This window comes from Pan paniscus, chromosome 18 (assembly GCF_029289425.2).
Source record: "Pan paniscus chromosome 18, NHGRI_mPanPan1-v2.0_pri, whole genome shotgun sequence".
NCBI lineage: Eukaryota > Metazoa > Chordata > Mammalia > Primates > Hominidae > Pan > Pan paniscus.
Genome location: NC_073267.2, coordinates 62,569,901 through 62,585,324, shown reverse-complemented (window position 1 = coordinate 62,585,324; position 15,424 = coordinate 62,569,901). Strand labels below are relative to the sequence as shown.

The window sequence follows — 15,424 nt, the reverse complement described above, 5'->3', positions numbered from 1 at the left end:
TTAAAATGTTTTGAAATACAGTAAAAATCAAACAAAAACCAAACTTAATATTTGCTTGGTTAACTTCATAATGCCAAATTATAACAGAAACATCAGTATCTGACAGCTATTTTATAAATAATAGCTAGTAATGACTGAACTATAACTTCTACTTATAAGCACCATTAAATGAGAAGCCTCATTAAAAATTATAAATTTATTATCAGGCTCCCTTACAAGCTAATAACTGAAAAGAATGCTACTCTCCTGAGAATATCAAGATTATAAAACTTTTGTATTCTGCACCATCACCCAATACTATATATATCCATTCAATATTATATTGAGTTTCTCTCAAATTTTCATATTTAATATAATCCATTATGAAAATATTCAAATAAACTTTCAAAAACTGAAGTGCATTGTTAAAAAAGATCATTTCACCAGTTTTTCTAACATAAATATGAAGCTTGCTTCTTCCTCTCAAATAACACAATATGAATATGTCATTGTATGGTATCATACTTCTAGCTAAACCTATTCTAAGGTGCTTATCATTCAGATAAAGGTAGAATTCTTCTGAAGCACTTGTCCAGGGATGGTGTTCAAAACTTGTTTTCTTGCCAAATCTTTCCTTTCCCTCATCTTCTTCATCTCAGTAAATCACACACCACTATCTATCTAGTTTCTCAAGCCAGGAACCAGGAAATCATTTTTGACACTTTTCTTCTCACATCCAATCCATCATGAATCTGTCAGTTGTTCCTCCTCCACACCTCACCATCTCCTCTCTAAAATATATGTATAATCTGGCTACCATCATGTTTTTCCTGGACTACTGTAGTATTACAATATCTTTACTTTCACCCTTGCCTTTCTCCAATCCATTCTCAAAGTAGCATTTTAAAAATGTAGATTAAAGCGTATCACTTCTCTAATTCAAAATCTTCAACGACTGCAATGTCTTTAGTAAAACCTGTAAGTCTTTAATATGCCCTACAAGGCCCTGTATAATCTGCTTTCTATCTCTCATTTCAGCTCATAGGGTTTTCTGCCTTATTATGCTTCTGCCATCCTGAACTTTTCATTTCTTTCAAATATTAAGTTCTTTCCTGTGTCATAGCCTTCAAACATATTTTTCTCTCTTCCAAGAAACTCTTTTCTCTCCTGACCTGTCTTCTTATTCTGTTTCCACTTAGCATCACCAACTGAGGGAAGCCTTCTCTGAGAATACAACATTAATTTCTCCCCATTTTCTCCACCATAGCACTCTGTTCTTTTCTTTCACTGAACTGATCATAAGTTGTAATTTTACATTTGTTTATTTACTTGTTCTTTATCTGTTTGCACTGTTAGATGGTAGGTTCCATGAAGGCAGGGATCACTTATTATGCACTTAATACATATATCATAAATTAAGGGAGCACTTCATAATATATACATTTAATGAATAAATGGATGTGAATGACTTTGAGTCCAGAGAATAAATTACAGTTCAAAGTGGTTTCCCCTTCTCTGGGTCTCCCATTGTCACTTGATCAGCTTTCCAACTGTTTCTAAAAGAAAGGAATAAAAATTGTTTCTGAAAGCTTAAAGACAATACAGCAGAGGAAATGTCAGGAAGTTGTACATGGTATATCAAATAAGTGCAACAAATAATAATACTAAGATCTCATGGGAAGGAGAAATCCCTAAGGGCTACAAGGACAAGATACGATTTTATTCACAAGGTGGAATTTGACCTGAGTATTCACAGACTGGTAAAATTCCAAGAGGTGGAAAAGTAAGGGAGTGAAGCCCAAATAAGGAAGTAAACAGAGGCACAAAGTGCTAGGGAGCAGTTATAAAACTGGAATGTGGCACTTTAAATTTACAACGTAAATAAGTGTAAAAAAGCTAAATCTTATATAAGAAATCTATATCCCACGTTAAGACAACTTCAAAGAATTTGAAAGGTTAAAATAACTCTATCTCATCAGTATCCATAAATCTCTTCTGACTCCAATCTTTGGCTTCTGAAGTTTTCCAAGCACTTACAACATGCTTCCATTAGTTTTTACTCTGACCAACTGCCTCAAGTTTCCATATTCTTACCTGTGTTTTTTATTCACTCATTACCTGATGAAATTTCCCCAGTAGATTAATTCATAGTTTTTCTTTATAGACTCTCTAGGATTTCATTTTTCTTCTCTGTTATTTACGGAGGGTAAGCTTTTTTTTCTATGACATTTCGATCAATAAACACATCTTTAGAAAATCTTAACTTTTCATATGTACCAAAATTTTGTTTTACTATTGATAGATGCAATAGATTTTACTTTAAAATCTGTATTTCTACTTCAGTTCTTGCCTCTTATATTCATATATCGAGCCCCTCCTTCAGCTCTATCCTGTTTCCAGAGGTAAACCAGGAGGGTCTAGCACAGTGCCTTGTAGAAAGCATTCGGTTGCATTAGATAAGAAGTTTGTAGTTAAAAGTTTCTAAAGATACTTCCAAGTTGAAAATTCTATGGTTTCCTTAATCTTATCTTGTCACGGGCTTTTTCCATGGACACCGTTTTCTATCTGTATTCATATCTGCCCACCCCATAATAGTTTTTGATTTCAGAGGATAGACCTCATAGGGTACTTAGAATCCTACAATAGTAAAACTGGAGGAAACAAAGTTTTACACAGGAGGAAACTAAGGCTCACGGATGTCAAGAAATTTAATATTATCTACACAGTTAAGTGACAAAGTCCCGATTCTCTCTAGCCAGCAGTCTATCCAAGAAGAGGATTTTACTGGTTATAAAAGCATCATAATTTTTTTTTTCTTAATAGAGACGGGATGCAGTCTTAATAAGTTGCCCAGGCTGGACTTGAACTCTTGGCTCAAGTGATTCTCCTGCCTCAGCCTCCCTATTAAGAGCAGCCCCCGATTAAAGTAGCCTGCTCATACACCTTACTTAGTATGTTTTTGACTAGCATTGCTTTTATCTGATGTTATTTCCTGTGCCCTTAGGATATCATCTCCTGGTCAATTAATCACAAGGGTTTTTTGTTGTTGCTGTTTTTAACTGCAATACTATACATACTTACCTGAAACTGTTCAGGAATGACAGTTACCCTTAATCAAAACTGGGAGGCAACCACTTTTCCCAATGCACTTCAGGTCTGTAATACAGACTTCACGTCTACATTATATGGTCTATAGTTTATAGGAAACTCTCCAAGGACAGAGACCTGCCAATACTTTGTGGTAAACTATAACTACATAACGTGAATTTTTAAAGCAATAGAAGAAACGGCCGGGCGTGGTGGCGCGCACCTGTAATCCCAGCTACTGGGGAGGCTGAGGTTGGAGAACTGCTTGAACCTGGGAGGAAGAGGTTGCAGTGAGCCGAGATGGCGTCACTGCGCTCCAGCCTGGGTGACAGAGCGAGACTCCGTCTCAACACCAAAAAAAAAAAAAAAAAAAAAAAAAAAAAAAAAAAAAAAAAAAAAAGAAGAATTAGAAGAAATGCAAAGTCTTCGAAGATACACAATACAGACAGAACTTGCTTCGAGCAATAGAAGTCTTTTATTTAATACTTATCAAATATCGAACGTAAGGCTCCATGCGGCCTGTTGTTACAACACAGCATCTCTAAATTCACGTTCTGTAAACCCAAGGGAAAAGAAACACTATGATCATCCTTTTGCATTGCAAAAAACAAAAACAAACTCCTCCCTCTGCAATGCAGAATCCTCCTTTAAGTTCAGCTTTTGTATATTCAAGTGTTTGCAGACCTAGTGGTTCTTTTAAAACTACTTCTACAGTTATCTAGAGTCTAGGGAATGGGTAACATTACACAAGATAAGCCTTCTTTTCGTTTAAGATCATAGCTGGTTAAGTAGAACTGGAGATTTTAAGAACTGGAAAAAAGGAAAAGGTGAAAAGTAGCATGCAAAATTGAGAAACTAAATTCTGACGGTAATTTTATTAATGAAAATAAACTTTATTTAATACAGGGGAATTCTTAGTTATGAATATTTCACATAAATAAATGTCACAATAGCGTCAAATCCCAGACTTTCAGGAAAGTAACTGTAGCACTGTTAATATCACAACAACAACAACAACAAAATTCTCATCTACTTTGTTCTGAAAAGTTTTATTTTTCTTAAAAAAGAAAAAAAAGCAAACCAACCCCCCCCCCAAAAAATTTTTTTTTAAAAATAAAAATAAGAACAAACAGAAACCAGTCTGGGCTGGCAGCTGTGACAGCCAGTGAGACACCCGGGCTTTCCGGGTAGTGCTTGGCTTTGGGCTGGATGTCCACGCAGAGAGCCCTGGAGCCATCCCGCAGGTCCCACACCCAGGTACCCAGAAAACGACCGCGGCCGCACACACGGGGGCTGGCGGGGTCCGGGCCACGCTGCAGACGGGGAGAGGCACTCGGGGTGAAGGATCGCGGGGAAGGCACTGCGGTCGGAACCGAGAGGCAAGGCCTGGGAAAGCGCCGGGGACGTCCCGTGCTCCGGGACATCGGGTGCCCGCGCGGGACGCCCTGTCATGACTCACGGAGGCGAGACAGCACGGGCGGGGAAAGAGGCTGCAGGATGGAGGGAAGCCCGACCCTCGGGAGGGAACCCAACCCGGGGGAGGCCCCGACCTCGCGCGGGACGGGGAAGAGGGCCCGCCTTCCCACGCCCTGGCCGCCAGGCCCTCACCTCCACACGACGCAACAGGCGCGGCTGCCGTGTCCCGACCCCGGGGGCTGTGGGCCGGGGGGCGGGGGCAGCAGCCCGCAGCCATGACAGGCGCGGGGCGGGCCGCGGGCGGGCTGGGCCGCACGTGCGGGCAGCGCCCCCTGCCCGGCCTCCCCGCGGGCCCGCCCGCCCGACCCCGGCCCCGGGACCGGATCCCTCACCTCAGGCGGGGGCGCCGCCCCGCCTGCCCCGACCCCCTCCCCCCACCGGCCGAGCAGCGGCGGCGGCGGCGGCGGCTGCACGTACTCACCGCCGCTCGCTGACTCTCGCGCTTCGCCATGACTGAGGCGCCCCCGCCGCCCCCCGCCTCGACTGAGACTGACACTCGCGGCTGGCCGGGCGGGGGCGGCCTCAGGCGACCACCCGTCTGACACGACCCGCCCCCGCATCTCCCCACCAGTTGAGCAGCGGCCGCTGCCCCGCGGTGCCCCCGGGCTTCCTCCCCACGCCCGAGGCGGTGGGTGGCAGCGGCGGGCGGCGGCGGCACTTACCGGCTGCGCGGCCAGGCCCCCCTGTCAGCGCGGGGCAGGGAGGGAGTGGAGGGAGGAGTGAAGGGGCACCGCCTCCCCCGCGCCGCCACGCACCCGCCTGATTGGCCCAGTTCACTCCCCCAGCGCGACCCCACCAGCCCCTGCGAGCGGCACTCCGGCAGCACCGGCGCGCTATTTGCATATTTGTGCCCGCGCCGCTGATTGGCCCGGGCGCGGAGGGGCGGTCGTGACCGCCGCCGCTCCTGCCGCGGCTCCAGCCGCGTCGGGCTGCCTGAGAGGGAGCGTCCCCTTCGCCGCTCCCCTTCCCTCCTGGCGCGGCCCGACCCAGGGCAGAGGGCGGTGCGAGGCGGGGTCGTTGCTCCGCTCCAACATGGCCCCGCCGCGCCGCCGACCCAATCGCTGGCGCGGTTACTCCCGGAACCCTGGGCGGCCTCGGGGCGGGGAAGGCTTGGGGCCGGGCGCCCTCTGGCCGGAGCGCGGGGCAGTGCAGTGGTCCGGGCTCCCCCGGCCGCCCCGCCGCGGCCGCCACGTCAGGCCGCGCCCTCACGGCGGCCTCTCCCCTCGCGCCGCCCGCCCCGCGGCCCCGCCGCCACGTCAGGCCCCGGCAGGGCACGCCCCAGCCGCGAGCTGACCAGTGGCGGGGTCGGCGCCGAGGTCACTCACATGCAGGGCATCTCTCGGGCAGCTCGGGTCCGCCGAGGAAGGGCGAGAGTTTCCAAAGACGTCCTTCTTAAGGAGCCGTGGATTTAGTCCCACGTTCTCCTTTCGCGCGGAGACCCGGGTGTCACGCGCCCGTGCTGTAGAATCGGGAGCACGGAGCGTGTCGCGATGATGCTGCGATTGAGCCCAGGTGCCAGCACCTGCAGTAGCCGGCGCCCGCCGCGGAGACCCAGCTCCACGCCGCGAGCTAGGGGAGAGCGCGCACCTAGGCTGCGGTTGCAACCCTGTCTTCCCGAGGCTCAGGCTCCCGTTCTCCATTACACAGTTACGAAGGGAGAGAAAAATAAACGCAAGAATTTAAGAAGAGAGAGAGACAGCCGTGGGGGAGGGTGATACTGGTTTAGGAGCAGGGGGCGTACTGGAAAACCTGGGTTCCCTCTCGATCCTTTACGAATTAACTGAGTGACCTACATCAAATCCTAGCGTGTCCTAGGGCCTTGGTTTTGCCTTCTGTAAAAGGAAGAGGCTGCACAAGTTGTCCAAAAGTCCTCCAGCTCTAAAATTCTAAGGGTCTCCTCCTTTCAGGTCCTTAGCTGGCTTTCTACCGAATTAAAAATTTAAAACCCATATGAAAACGTGAGCTAGACAAAAGAATTAAATGTTTGAACTTCGGTCGGCCTACTTTATGTTTGTTCAAAACTGTTGACCATTTCCGATCCAGTGCAGGTGATATTTCACGTTCACAGTTGACAGAAATCTCTTGAATTTCAGCCTCCGCTAAGGAGCGTCACTGCGCTTGTTTATGCCTAGCCGGAATGGAATGGCTGCGGTATACACAGTGGTATTTGCCAAGTAATTTCATTCTTTATATTCCCCATGAACGCCCTCCAGAGTGGATCAGCATAACTCTATTTAGCTGAGATACTGACAGGGCTGGGAAGAAACCCTGCTGAAAGGGCGGTTACAGTTCCAACTTTGATTCCCTGAAGGATACTTGTAACAACCACATATTAGACCAAGAATGCACAGAAAGAGTTTATCTCTGGGGCCCCCCACACCACTTATTTGGATAGTGCTTTAGTTTGCAAATTCAACTTGTTGAGTCAAATTTAAGGCCAGTAACATCTCATCTATCTGACATCACAGCAGAATGACATCCCACTTAAATGAAAAACTTGAGCGGCCTCCCCATCATCTGATAGAGAACGTTCGTGTTTTCTTGAATGCAGCCCTCTGAAAATTACTTAGGCTTGGTCATTAAAGAGCAGTGCTATAATTATCAACATTATTGTATGCCATTTTAATCAGTGAATGTTCTCTAAAATATGCAAAATTTGTCCCTATAATAAATGGCCTCTAGGATGCTGGTTTTTGTGTTTTTGTTTTGTTTTGAACTTCTGTTTTTGCTATCTCCTTCCTCACTACTGGGCTGACACTTCTCTATTCTTCTACCTAACAACCTTCTTTCCTACTTTTTTGATGCGTCTATGCCATTATGAACTTGGACATCGATAAACTTTTATTAGCTTAGACTCTCAGGTTTTGTAGAAAGATTTTCTGTGGGATTCTCCTGTGTTAAGTACATAAGTTCTTGTGACATTTATTTTCACTGGTCAGTGAATGGTGTTCACTTCTGTCTTAAATTTTGGAGGTATTCTCAGTAACTGTGGTTTCTGAATATGGGGACTCTGGAAAAATGTTGCAGAGGTTGGCTCTGAATCTCAGAATTTAGGGGTCAAATTAGTAAATATTACATTTTGCAATTGAAGTTAGCAAGAATCAATATCACGAACAACATCAAAATCTAGCAACACTGGCCTACCATTTCCACCAGGCAATGGGCTGTCTAAAGCCAAGCGGTGGCCACACTCGCTAGGTCCCTCAATCCCACTCCAGAGTAAGAATGTCTCCATTCCGGGCCAGGCGTGGTGGCTCACGCCTGTAATCCCAGCACTTTGGGAGGCTGAGGTGGGCAGATCACCTGAGGCCAGGAGTTGGAGACCAGCCTGACCAACATGGAGAAACCTCACCTCTACTAAAAATACAAAATTAGCTGGGCTAGGTGGCGCATGCCTGTAATCCCAGCTACTCGGGAGGCTGAGGCAGGAGAATCGCTTGAATCCGGGAGGCAGCGGTTGCATTGAGTTGAGATGGCGCCATTGCACTCCAACCTGGATGACAGAACGAGACTCCGTCTTAAAAGAAAAAAAAAAAATGTCTCCATTCCTGCTCATTGTCTTTCCAATTAAAGAGGCCCTGTTATCTGGACACAGGGATTTGGGTATCCAGAAAGCCTGTGCTATGACGGAGTGGCTCTCCTCACCTTGAAAGAAACATCCTACAATAGATACGTTTACTGAAATTTAGTCCCAAGCAATGTGTTAAAGGTTTATATTTTGTTATTTCATTTTATCTTCACAACCACTCTATGAGAAAGGGCTTTTTTTTTTTTTTTTTTTTTTTGACAGAGTCTCACTCTGTCGGCCAGGCTGGAGTGCAGTGGCATGATCTCGGCTAACTGCAATCTCCACCTCCCGGGACCCCAACCTCCACCTCCCAGGTTCAAGCACTTCTCCTGCCTCAGCCTCCCGAGCAGCTTGGATTACAGGCCTGCACCACTACACCCAGCTAATTTTTGTATTTTTAGCAGAGATGGGGTTTCACCATGTTGGCCAGGCTGGTCTTGAACTCCTGACCTCAAATGATCCACCCACCTCAGCCTCTCAAAGTGCTGGGATTACAGGTGTGAGCCACTGTGCCCGTTGAGAAAGGGATTCCCCCCCCCCCATTTTACAGATAGTCTAAAATCTTGCCCTGGTTACACAGTCATTGAGTGGCAGAAACAATATTCACACTTAGAACTGTCTGGCCCCAAAGGCTATAACTTGTAACCATTATACTGTATTCTTCCCCTCAGCCTGAGTTTCCAATTCCATGTTTATCAGACATGTCTATTTTAGTAACTAATTTGGCATCTTGGAATGGAAAATTCCCTATATAAGCATTTTGGTTTAGGTCACCAAAAGAATATCTGACAATGTAAATTTGTGGAGTTTTCCTGCAAGTTTGAGGAATATGAATCAATGCTGTAGTACCTGTTCACTTCTGGAGAAAACTTATACAATCAAGATCCTGAAACTAGCTGGATGTGGTGGCTCACACCTGTAATCCCAGCACTTTGGGAGGCCAAGGCAGGTGGACTGCTTGAACCCAGGAGCTTGAGACCAGCCTGGGCAATATGGTAAAACCTTATCTCTGCAAAACAATAGAAAGAGAAAAATTAGCTGGGCATAGTGGCATGTTCCTGTAGTCCCAGCTACTAGGGAGGCTGAGTTGGGAGGATCACTTGAGCCCAGGAGGTTGAGGCTGCAGTGGGCTGTGATCACGCCACTGCACTCCAGCCTGGGTGAAAAAGTGAGACCTGGCTGGGTGCGGTGGCTCACACCTGTAATCCCAGCACTTTGGGAGGCCGAGGTGGGTGGATCACCTGAGGTCAGGAGCTCAAGACCAGCCTGACCAATATGGGGAAACCCCGTCTCTACTAAAAATACAAAAATTAGCTGGGTGTGGTGGCACATGCCTGTAATCCTAGCTACTCGGGAGGCTGAGGAAAGAGAATTGCTTGAACCTGGGAGGCGGAGGTTGCAGTGAGCCGAGATCATGCTACTGCATTCCAGCCTGGGTGACAGAGTGAGACTCCATCAGAGAAAGAAAAGGAAAGAAAGAACGAAAGAAAGAATGAATGAATGAACGAAAGGAAGGAAGGAAGGGAGAAAAGAGAGAGAAACCCTATCTCAAAAAAAAAAAAAAAAAAAAAAAGGATCCTGAAACTGCAAAACTAAGGTTTAGATCCTACCTCAGTAAGACCTGCAAAAGTGATACCCACAGAATAGTCAAAAGAGGAAAGTTGGAGAACTCACACTTCCTGATTTGAAAACTTAATACAAAGGTATAATAATCAAGACAGTGTGGAACTGGCATAAGGATAGGCATATGGATTAATGGAATAAACTATAGAATCCAGAAATAAACTCTTACATTTATGGTCAATTGATTTTCAGTAAGAATGCCAAGACATTTAGATTGGGAAAGAGTAGTCCTTTAAACCAATGGTGGGACTGCTAGATACACACATACTAAAGAATGAAGTTGGACCACTACCTCACACCACACAAAACAATAAACCAAAAGGGACCACACACCTAAATGTAAGAGGTAAAGCTATAAAACTCTAAGAGGAAAAATAGAAGTAAATCTTTAGGATCTTGGATTAGGCAATGATTTCCTTCATATGACACCAAAAGCATAAATGACAAAAGAAAATATAAACTAGACTTCATTAAAATTAAAAACTTTCATACAAGAAACCACAAAAAGTAGATTAAACTTCATCAAAATAGAAAACCTTTTCAGTGTCAAAAGACACTGTTAAGAAAGTGCAAAGAAAGACAAAACAGAATGAGAGAAAATATTTGCAAATAAAATACAGATGCTCCTCAACTTACAATGAAGTTTTGTCCTGATAAACCCATTGTAAGTTGAAAATACTGTTAAGTTGAATATGCAGCTAATACACTTAACCTACTGAACATCATAGCTTAGTCTAGCCTACCTTAAATGTGCTCAGAGCATTCACTGTAGCCTACAGTTGGGCAAAATCATCTGGCAACGCAGTCCATCATACAGTATGGGTTGTTTGTCTTTGTGATCATGTGGCTGACTGAAAGCTAAGCCATCATGAAAGATTATCTACTATATATCTCTAGCCTGGGAAAAGATAAAAATTCAAAATTCAAAGTACAATTTCTACTGAATGGGTATCACCTTAGCACCACTGCAACGTCAAAAAATCTTAAGTCAGCTGGGCGCAGTGGCTCATGCCTGTAATCCTGGCACTTTGGGAGGCCGAGGCAGGTGGATCACCTGAGGTCAGGAGTTCGAGACCAGCCTGGCCAACATGGTTAACGAGCTTGGCCAACCCCATTGCTACTAAAAATACAAAAAATAGCCAGGCATGTTGGCACGTGCCTATAATCCCAGCTACTCGGGAGGCTGAGGCAGGGGAATTGCTTGAACCCAGGAGGTGGAGGTTGCAGTGAGCTGAGATTGCGCCACTGCACTCCAGCCTAAGTGACAGAGTGAGACTCCATCTCAAAAAAAAAAAAAAAAAAAAAAAAATCCTAACTTGAACCATGATAAGGTAAGGACAGTCTATCTGATAAGGGTTTAGTGTACAGAATATATAAAGAGCACTTACAACTAAACAACAAAGACATAAATAATCCAATTAAAAAGTGGTCACAGTATCTGAGTAGACATTTCTTCAAAGAAGATCTACAAATAGCCAATATGCACATGAAAAGATGCTCAACACATTAGTTGTTAGAGAAATGCAAATCAAAACCACAATGAGATACCACTTCACTCTCATCAGGATGGCTATAATAAAAAAGACAAACAATAGTAAGTGTGATATGGTTTGGCTGTGTCCCCACCCAAAACTCGAATTGTAGTTCCCATAATTCCCACGTGTAGTGGGAGGGCCCCAGTGGGAGGTAATTAAATCATGAGGGTAGGTCTTTCCCATGTTGTTCTCGTGATAGTAAGTCTCACGAGGCTGGGTGCGGTGGCTCACACCTGTAATCCCAGCACTTTGGGAGGCCGAAGAGGGCAGATCACCAGAGATCAGGAATTCAAGACCAGCCTAGCCAACATGGTGAAACCCCCATCTCTACTAAAAATACAAAAAATTAGCGGGGCATGGTGGTGGCACCTGTAATCTCAGCTACTTGGGAGGCTGAGGCAGGAGAATTGCTTGAAACCAGGAGGCAGAGGTTGCAATGAGCCAAGATCATTGCCACTGCACTTCAGCCTGGATGACAGAGTGAGACACCTTCTCCAAAAAAAAAAAAAAAAAAAAAAAATTAAGTCTCACCAGATCTGATGGTTTTATAAAGGGGAGTTTCCCCAACACATGCTCTCTCTCTCTTGCCTGCCACCATGTAAGATGTGACTTTGCTACTCCTTTGCCTTCTGCCATGACTGTGAGGCCTCCCCAACCCTGTGGAACTGTGAGTCTATTAGACCTCTTTTTCTTTATAAATTACCCTACTCAGGTATGCCCTTATTAGCAGCATGAGAACAGAGTAATACAAAGTGTAATTGAAGATGCAGAGAAAGTAGAACCCTCGAACCCTGGTACACTGCTGGTGGGAATGTAAAATGATGGCTGTTTTGGAAAACAGTTCTTCAAAAAGTTAAACATAGTTACCATATATCCCAGCAACCCAAGAGAAATGAAAACATATGTCCATACAAAAACTTACATACAAATGTTCACAGCAGTATGATTCACAATAGCCCAAAAGTGGAAACAACCCAAATGTCTATCAGCTGATGACTGGATAAACAAAAATGGCATATACACAAACTGGAATGTTATTCAGCCATAAAAAAAGATTAAGTACTGATAGTACAACACAGATGAACTTTGAAAACATAATGCTAAGTGATAAAAGCCAGATACATCCCCTAGTAAGCCAACTCAGAAGACAGAATTATTACACAAAGATGTTTAATTTTAAAAAAATTAGGCCGGGCGTGGTGGCTCATGCCTGTAATTCCAGCATTTTGGGAGGCCGAGGTGGGCAGATCACTTGAGGTCAGGAGTTCGAGACCAGCATGGACAACATAGTGAAACCCTGTCTCTACTAAAAATACAAAAATTAGCCAGGCGTTGTGGTGTGCATCTATAATCTCAGCTACTCAGGAGGCTGAGGCAGGAGGATCGCTTGAACCCAGGAGGCAGAGGTTGCAGTGAGCTGAGATACAGCCACTGCATTCTAGCCTGGGTGACAAGAGCAAAACTCTTGTCTCAAAATAATGATAATAATAATAAAAATTAAAAAATAAAAAGTATGAAAGCCAGATACAAAAGGCTTGACTGTTTGATTATATTTATATGAAATGTCCAGAATAAAGTAAGAAAGTAGACAGAACGTAGATTAGTGGTTGCCTAGGACTGACATGGGAGAAGGGGGATGAAGAATGGAGAGTGACTGCTAATAGCTATGTACAGGGTTTCTTCTGGGGGGCAATGAAATAGTTTTAAAATTAGATTGTGGAGATACTTGCACAACTCTGAATACACTAGAAACCACTGAAGTATAAATTTTGTCAAGTATAAAACTATCTCAATAAAGCTGGTTAAAAAAAAAAAAAAGTGATTCCAGGCCGGGCGTGGTGGCTCACACCTGTAATCCCAGCACTTTGGGAGGCCAGGGCAGATGGATCACCTGAGGGTGTGAGTTCGAGACCAGCTTGGCCAACATGGTGAATCCCCATCTGTACTAAAAATATAAAAATTAGCTGGGTGTGGGCCGGGCGCGGTGGCTCACTCCTGTAATCCCAGCACTTTGGGAGGCCGAGGTGGGTGGATCACGAGGTCAGGAGATCGAGACCATCCTGGCTAACACAGTGAAACCCTGTTATCTACTAAAAATACAAAAAAAAAAAAAAAATTAGCCGGGTGTGGTAGCGGGCGCCTATAGTCCCAGCTACTTGGGAGGCTGAGGCAGGAGAATGGCGTGAACCCAGGAGGCGGAGCTTGCAGTGAGAGGAGATCGCTCCACTGCACTCCAGCCTGGGCGACAGAGCGAGACTCCATCTAAAAAAAAAATAAAAATAAAAATTAGCTGGGTGTGGTGGTGCACACCTGTAATCCGAGCTACTCAGGAGGCTAAGGCAAGAGAACTTCTTGAACCTGGGAGGTGGAGTTTGCAGTGAGACAAGATTGTGCCACTGTACTCCAGCCTGGGCCACAGAGTGAGACTCTGTCTCAAAAAAAAAAAAAAAAAAGGGATTCCCAGCCAGCAATTTCCAACTTTGTTACAGTACTGTACGCATTAAATCCACATATATGAATCTAACATATGAACACGTTGAGACAAAAAGATAATATTTTAATTATATTCATAAAATTAGTTCCGCAGTAAATAATTTTTAAAGTTTGAAGATTGTTGTAGTGGCACTGTCATTTCTTATATTGGGCTCACCAGTTTTGTGACTTTGTTATAATTTACTTAATTTACACATATTTAAATACTTACACCATGTATGTATACTAGGGTAGGTGCTGTGTTGGCTACAGAAGAGATTATTATTCCCGTATAAATAATAATACATTATGAATAATAAACATATAATAAATATTGAACAAGTGTGTGTATATGAAATACCTTCTCACTCATCTTTATTGACATCCATTCACAGGCTGAGGCATTAATGAAAATGTTCTTTCACTGATCAATAAGTACTGACAAACATTAAAGTATGTTTTTTCATCTTTTACACATTTTATGCAGATTCATAACTTAAATGTTTTATGCACCATTACATTACAGACTCTAACATGATTTTTGTCTCTCAGCACTAATGAATAGTAGGTTGAAGAGCTCAGATACTTTTCCACTCTAGGAAAAGACTCTGAAAGGAACTTCAGTTGATTCAGCAGTAAGTGAAAATGAACTCCACATTAGCCCCTGGGAGTTGTGAAATTTCCTTAACTCGGTGAAGAACACAGGTTCTTTTTAGAACAGGAGTGAAGGATATCACTAGAAAGTTCTTTAGACTTCTTTTTCAGGCTCTTGTTCAAGCAAACAGAAATGAGGGCTAGGTATGCTTTCAGGTGTAGGTAGCTTAAAGTACCTCAAAGATCATTTAAAAGCATGCTCAGCACTGTTCTCAAATCTAGAGGCAGCTGGTAATAACAACATCCAAGGGATATGTTCAGCCAGAGAGCTGTTCTTCAGATTCTCACTTGTAGGCCCACTTAATCAGGGACAGGCCTTAGAGTCTCCAAGTTTTATCTAGTTTATCCCCTGCTTTTAGCCAGAATATACTTCAAAGCATGATCCTACTTGACAGTTCAAATCTTAACACTGTTCTGTAAACAGCTGCTTGTCCTAATCTTAAAAGGTCTTCAGGAAAAAGATGGTTTGCTGGTTTCCTTGATAAAATATCCCCGAGCATCTCATTCCTTCTCTTTGTGCATCTGTTTCTCTTTGGGTAACATAAGCACTCCTGGAGAAGTTGCATCTAAATCAAGTTTGGAGAGATCAAAAGGATGAAATGTGGCTGTTATTTAAAAAGTGAATTCACTCAGCAAGTATTTAAAGGGGATCTGTGATGTCTCAGGCACAATGCTAGGGGCTGGGAATACAACAATGAACAAGATAGATATGGTCCTCTGGCTTCATGGCCAATTATTTTCTAAAGCAAATAAATAGTAATTAATTATTTTTATTAATTTGGTAACACTTAACCTTCATTTGCAGGTACTGTAATTGGTATGTTTATAGGGTTTTTGTTTGTTTGTTTTTGTTTGTTTTGAGACAAGAGTCTGGCTCTGTCACCCAGGCTGGAGTGCAGTGGCACGATCTTGGCTCACTGCAGCCTCCAACTTCCATGTTCAAGTGATTCTCCTGCCTCAGCCTCCCGAATAGCTGGGATTACAGGCGTGAGCCACCACACCTGGCCCCAATCAACTGGTTTTATAGGCA

General features: G+C 44.1%; 1 protein-coding gene across 15 annotated transcripts in view; it reads right to left on the bottom strand.

Moving 5' to 3' along the window:
* The window catches only part of CHD9 (chromodomain helicase DNA binding protein 9), a 272,619-nt gene that overhangs the window by 191,266 nt on the left and 65,929 nt on the right, over nt 1–15,424 (bottom strand). For 7 of the 15 annotated variants that reach the window (XM_034940162.3, XM_063597997.1, XM_057300144.2 and 4 more), the window contains exon 1: nt 5,205–5,603. The exons of 6 other annotated variants lie outside the window; for them this stretch is intronic. The gene's annotated coding sequence lies outside the window, so the exon portion shown is untranslated. Of the gene's footprint in view, nt 1–5,204; nt 5,604–5,867; nt 6,199–15,424 lie in introns of those variants that run through there. 2 more of the 15 variants (XM_055100536.2, XM_055100537.3) reach the window with 2 other exon arrangements.